A 6,563-nucleotide genomic window follows, 5' to 3' on the forward strand; every position below is an offset into this window, starting at 1 on the left:
AAAATAGGACTTTCCTATTTTTCAAATTATATGATTACTTATAATTATTGAATCACTCAAGAATTGACTGATCCTTGTATATATGCACAATTACCAAATATTTCATATTACAATCTTACAGAGAAGTAAGCTGTATGTAATTTTAACTCTTTGGCAAGGTTACTATATTCAGCCTATTTCTTCCATGTCAATAACTAGACTGAAATGTGCTAGCTTTTAGAGTGTGGGAGGCACAGTAGTGATGGTATTCCACACCATGATTCCCACAAGATCCAAAGTCCAGAAGCCACATGCTCAATTTCCAGCTTTATTAGTGATTTATTGTAGACTTCAGGTACCCCTAACACTAATATTTTCAGTTCTGATCATAAAAAAATAAAAATCTCTATATAGATAAAATTTTCCAAGAATAAAAATAATATTTTTGTGATGTTTTATATAGACATAGAATCATTCAAATGACCTGTGAATATCCAGATTATTTTAATAATTAGGAGGATAAAACTCATAACTATGGCCATGCTACCCTGAACATGCCCAATCTCGTCTGATCTCAGAAACTAAGCAGGATCAGGCCTGGTTAGTATTTAGATGGGAGACCACCTAGGAATACCAGGTGCTGTAGGTGTTAAAAAAAAAACCTCCCCATAAGTTCGTCTAAACTTTTGAAAACTGTGATGTTAGAAGAGTATTTTTCTACTTTGTACAATCTCAGGTTCGCATTTCAAGTATCTGATAAAATTTTATGGAATTCTTGAGATCGCTGTGATTTATATTTCTGAAGTAAAATATGTAGCTTCACTATATTTTACATATAACAGAATAAGACCTAAGATAAAAATAAAATGTCTGTATATGTTTCAAAATTAAACGTGAAGAATTGAGCTTGTGCTAAAATTTCTTCAGGTGCTCAGTTTGAGTTTATTTGCATGTTTATGAGAACTCAAAATATATATCTAAACACAGAAAAGTTCTTAGTATACCTATTTTTATGGCATAGTCATATTTTTACATCTCTCTCAAAGGTTACTATAACTTGCTTTTGCAACATAAAGTAGAAGTCAAATTTCCCGATTTTATGTATATACAATGAAATAAATGAGACATAGTCATAACAATTCTGGGTGTCCTCCTGGTCATCAGACAACATTTTGTCAACTCACGGTTGAGTCCCTGTCTTTATTCACTTGCTTAAAAGGCAGTTTTGAGATGGATGAGGTAGCAGCAAGGTAGCCCTGGTCTTAATGGCAAAGCATAAAGTTAAAGGTCTCACACAATATTATTCTGTACTCTTAAGGCAACAATTTGAACTTTCAGCAATACTGTGCATAGCAACAAGAAAAATGTGTTTATAAGACAGAGAAAAATTAAATTTATAAGTATTTTTCATCTTCTCTTTATTTTATTATTCCCATTTTAAATGCACTTCATTAGCAAAAATACAATATAAATATTTTAGTAAAGAAAAACTTTGTTAAAATTATTACAAAAGGTTTTGTCATAGCTGTATGAATAACAGAAGTTGAGGAGTTCTTCTTGATTAATAACTTTGAGTCTATTTCATCTCTAAGAACAAAAGAATAATTGATAATATTCCTTCATCTTAAATCCTCCTACACAAGACAGTGTAAGAGAAGAGCTTCCTCTGCCTCCTACTTGCATTCTTCTCTATATCCAAGCTCAGATCAGAGGAAAAGAACAATGAAATAAGTGGGACACATTCTGGGATGTGAAGAACGCATTTCTTTACGTATGTTTGTAAGACAGTTCAATGTACAATCTGGTAAAAAAAAAAAAAAGAATGTTTTAGTCTTCTATTTTCACTTAACCACATACCACATTTTTCTAAAGAAAAATAAAATACACAAGATAATACATACATCCCCCACCTTAGAACTCCTCAAGAAAGAAACCAAGTCATAACAGGTAGCACATTTATTAGTTCCATTTTCCAGATAGAACTTTAAATTCTTGTTGTTTCAATTGGGAGTAGAAATGTCAGATTATTTTGTTCATCCAGGTAAATCATCTTTGGATCTGCTTAAGTTAAAGGAAATAACTAATTTTATCTTTTTTACTAACTCTGGGATCTGAAGTTCCCTTAAACCTTTAATTATATCTATGGGCAAGGAGAGGGAAACATCCTGCAAACAATCATTTTTCTCTCAATAAACCAAAAGTCAAGGCTATCATCACAGTAAATGCTGGATGCAAATTCCATTGCATCATTTAACTCATTGCTCTCTGACCTTATAACCATTCCAAAGGAAAAAAGGAGGTCTGGTTTCTTATAAGTATTTTTTAAAGAGAACACAGAGGTCAGGTAAATTTGCTTATTCCGGAAATTATAAGAAATCAGAGATTAAATGTCAGCTTCAACATCTATATAATTAAAGAGAGAGCTGGGCTCAATGATCTATAAACCCTTTACTGTTCTCATACTGTGGATTTGTGAAGTATTAGAAGCAAAGTCCCTTTGTTCCCCTGCTTGTATCACTAGTAGTTGTCAATTCTAGTTTTGAAGCAATCATTAAGGTAAGGGATGAATTGGCATCGGCCATATGGCCAATTCTATAGTGATATACAGTGGTTCAAATGAAAAGTATATACTATCCCACTGTTCAAGTAAGAAATTCAGAATCACTAGTAGACGGTAATCAAGTCCCAACTCTCTGATACTATAATGAAGCAGGCTCAGAAGCTAAGGATGGATAAAGAGCAACAGAGTTAAGTTATCGTCCAGGCTGACCTCTCACCCCTCACATTGGCCATGTCCCATTATATATGAGTAATTACTCTAGGGAAATCAAGGGGAGCCAGAATTCAACTCATACAGGGCCTAAGGTTCTATTATTCTTCCTCTCCTCCATTTTAAAGTACATTCATTCAGAAAGTAAAGTAGCATTCAGAAAGTAACCTAGTTTATACTTGCCCACATACAGAACTAGAACATCCAATAAAACTAAGTGCCCAAAGGGTAAATTTCAGGGACGTCTTACCATATCTCAAACTCAGTGATTCCAAGAGTAGTAGCTAGACATACAAGCTTAGATGAAATGCTCGATTGGGCAACAATTCTACTTTCTTACTTTTGAGTCTTTGAGTCATGCCATTTTCTCCATTGACAATACCCTACCTCGCCTTCATCTCTAAAAATCCCTTATCTAAAAAACAAACAAAAACAAAACAAAACAAAACCTTTCCAATTCTCCAGGGAAGCCAATCATTTAAACAGTATTAATTGCTTCATCTTCTGCCCTCCCATAGCTCTTTGCTTGACCTTTCATTGCGTTTTAATGACTAAGCTCATTAAGGATGGGGCTCTGTCTCACTAAGCACCATGCACTCTCATAGCACTCAGTATAATGCTTTGCATACTGTGGATCTTGGATGTTTGTAGAGTGTTCACCTGGGGGCCCTCCTAAGATGAAATCTTTGACATGAGGGTGTCCTTTCATTTGCTATTTGAGTTCTGACTTTTGGTGCAAGGAAGATTACATTCAATTAACTGAAAGATATTAAAATAAGTATGCAATTTTAAGTCAAGCCCTTTTCTCACATTTGATTAACATAATAAAAACTTTCCAAAGTGACAACTTTGAGATTTCTTTCTACTGGAGAGCTCTTTAGTTTGCAAATTAGCAGGTCTTGAAATAATATGGAGTTATACCCAAAGGAAAGTTGGTAGTAGTGACACACACAGGGATGAATATCAGTGCTATATGCAAATCTGATTTTGGAAGTACATCAGTAATCTCTATTAACCAGAGCCAGATGACTACTGTATGTCCTGGAGAGTCTAAGATGATTTCATACTCAAATGCAAAGATTAGAGGTCTCGAAGAGCCACTGTCTGTGTATCACTCTGTTGTACATTTCAATTTAGTGGGGCTAACCACAAATAAATACACATTTCAATCAGGGATAAGGTCTAAACATAAGCATTAATGTTAAAATTAAAGAGATTATTACTGACTAGACAGAATGTTACATAAATATGTTTGAGATTGTTAACAAGCCCTATCAAATGTTCATTTGGAAAGGAGAACAAGGCTATACAATGAAAAGAAGACAAAGATTCCACTAATAAATAAATGATAAAACAGGTATCCTAATTTATGCAGACCATTATTGAATCAAACCCACACAGGGTACTTCAACATCATGGACAATGAGAGCCTCATTTTATGCTATCCATACTGGAGATAAAATAAAAGAATGTCATTCTAGTACTTTCAGAAATAAACACCTTTTGAGAGGCTCTAAAGCAGAGGCTCCTTATAGAAAATATCCAACTATCACAGATAATGTTATGGCGAATCTTTAGGACACTTATTAAAATGCATTGGATTATAACAAAATTGATTTTCTCACTGCCTGTCTTCCTTCTAGATGTGGAACTCCAATTAAAATCAATAGGTTTGAAGCTTGTAAGCACAGCAATAAATTATTAATACCATGAGTTCTTTTAGAAAATTAACACTGATTGAAAAAGTGGAATTTTACATAGACTTACCTTTTCATTCTTAATGAGAAAGTGGCTGCAGTATAATTTCCTTCCAACATTTTCCTCTTTAATCAAGCCTATACTTTTAATGAATTTAATCAAATAGCATTTGCAAGGAGTTATCCAATGGAATCTTAGCACTAAGGAAAATTTATCTCTTGAGTGCTGCTGGCTTTAACACTCTATAATTCCAAGAAAATGATATTGATGGTACGATGATGTCAATAGCAAACAATTTTAATCTTGGCAAACACTAAGAATAAAGCAGAGAGATTATAGAATATTCTAAAAGAATGTTCTCTAATATTTTTAACAATCTACTTTTCATTTCCTGTAAGTGAAAAATATCAGTATGTATAGTTTATGTAATGGGTACAAAGCTAAAAATATAATGCTTATTGTTATTTATATGACCTAACCACTTCTTTAAAAGATTTGGAGCAGTGCATTAATAAATAAGAATATACTCAGAAACCAAGTATAATGAGATGTATGTGTAATAGTTTTACCTGAAAACCTAAGCTGACAACTACTACAAATTAGTATAAAAGTTAGCTCTGTGCTCAGTACCATGATGCACCCAATATATATGAGAAATTAGCTTACGTTAATAAATTTCTTATATTAACAAAACAGAGGCTAGATTTTAACATCCTAATTGATGATGATTATATTATTGTTATTCCCTTTACCTTGCAAAGGGAGTACCTGTTCATATGGGGGCGGAGTTCTAAATATTGTCATATTTTTATTTTACCAAAGAATTCCAGCTTAGAGAACTCTTCATTTTTTTGTTGTAAATTAATCTCTTCTCAAAGTTCACCAACTTTTCCTGAACAGGTATATATCAAACTCCATCCTATATTATACTCCACTGTCAACAGCAGCTGTGAATATCTTAATCCCTGTCTCTAAAGGTACAGATTCGTCAGTTTTTACCTCCAGTGATCTGTGCTGATATTGCTGAAATCTGTTCATGTCACCAAAGCACTTTTGACAACTTAAATGTTCAAAGAAAGAGGGAAATGCTATTAAAATTATGGGATATCTACCAATATGAATTGAATCTTCTAATTTTTAACAAATATCATTATAAGCACAAGGCTTGTTTATATGTTCTTCATAAAGCTATGGCTAGGATAATATATATATTATTAGTTGAAATATATAGCCCTTGTTCATTTAGCAATCAACGAAACTGTAATTCTGCAATATGGATAATCAACATCCAGTACCAAATGTGAATACAAGCACAAAATCTGATTTTTTTTTCCTTCAAAAAAGTCCTATGAATGTGTTTAAGAACTTTAAAAGGCAATAGAATTTTAGAACTGGAAATGACCTTATAAAATATTTGGATTTTAAAATTTTTTTAATGAGTGATTTCTAGCAGGGGGTGGGGTAGGGAAGGCAATGACCAACACGTAACCTTAAGATGGAGAGAAATGACAAAGTTCCTTCATTAATTCTTGAATTGCATAGCCAAAATAAGCTTGATGAGCAATTCAAAGTAATTAAAATGCTTTGAACAGTGTGCTACCCAAAAAGATCTGTGATCTACAACTTGAATTGACTTGTACCCTATCATTTCACAGCCCTAACCAGAGAGAAAGTACCACTCACAAAACAAATCCTTGCTGCCCACCCCAAAAGGACCCATAAACATTTTGAAAAACACAATCTTAGAACTCCCTTTGTCCTTTCTTGCCTTGGTTAATTTCATGCCCTTCCTTTCTTTCCCTTCTTCCCATCCAGTCTCAAAACCAGCTCTGCTAGCCAGTAATTCATTTCCTGACCATCTCGGTAGCCTGGCTTGACTCATCTTTCCTAGGAATTTCTGGTCAGGCTAGTAGGGAGCTACTGAAAGCTTTCATCAGAGGAGTCTGAAAAAATAAAGTATGTATTTCAGATAGCTCCATCATATCTGTACATTGCCTTGAACTTACATAGTGACAAAGGCCAGAATAGCATGGTATAAATAGGGATGATGTCTGACATTTTCTGGAGAAAAACACTGATAGAACTTCATGATTAACTAAATATGGATATAAAGGAA

General features: G+C 33.5%; 1 long non-coding RNA gene and 1 pseudogene across 1 annotated transcript in view; one reads left to right on the plus strand and one right to left on the minus strand.

Annotated features, from left to right (window-relative positions):
* Positions 1-509: 509 nt before the first annotated feature.
* On the plus strand, positions 510-628 carry LOC112470911 (annotated as a pseudogene).
* Positions 629-1,604: 976 nt separating this feature from the next.
* The window catches only part of LOC112470900, a 20,919-nt gene continuing 15,960 nt past the window's right edge, over positions 1,605-6,563 (minus strand). The window contains exon 3 of the long non-coding RNA XR_003043064.1: positions 1,605-1,780. This is a non-coding gene — a long non-coding RNA (uncharacterized LOC112470900). The remainder of the gene's footprint in view (positions 1,781-6,563) is intronic.

This window comes from Pteropus alecto, unplaced genomic scaffold (genome assembly GCF_000325575.1).
Source record: "Pteropus alecto unplaced genomic scaffold, ASM32557v1 scaffold19, whole genome shotgun sequence".
Classification (NCBI taxonomy): Eukaryota; Metazoa; Chordata; class Mammalia; order Chiroptera; family Pteropodidae; genus Pteropus; species Pteropus alecto.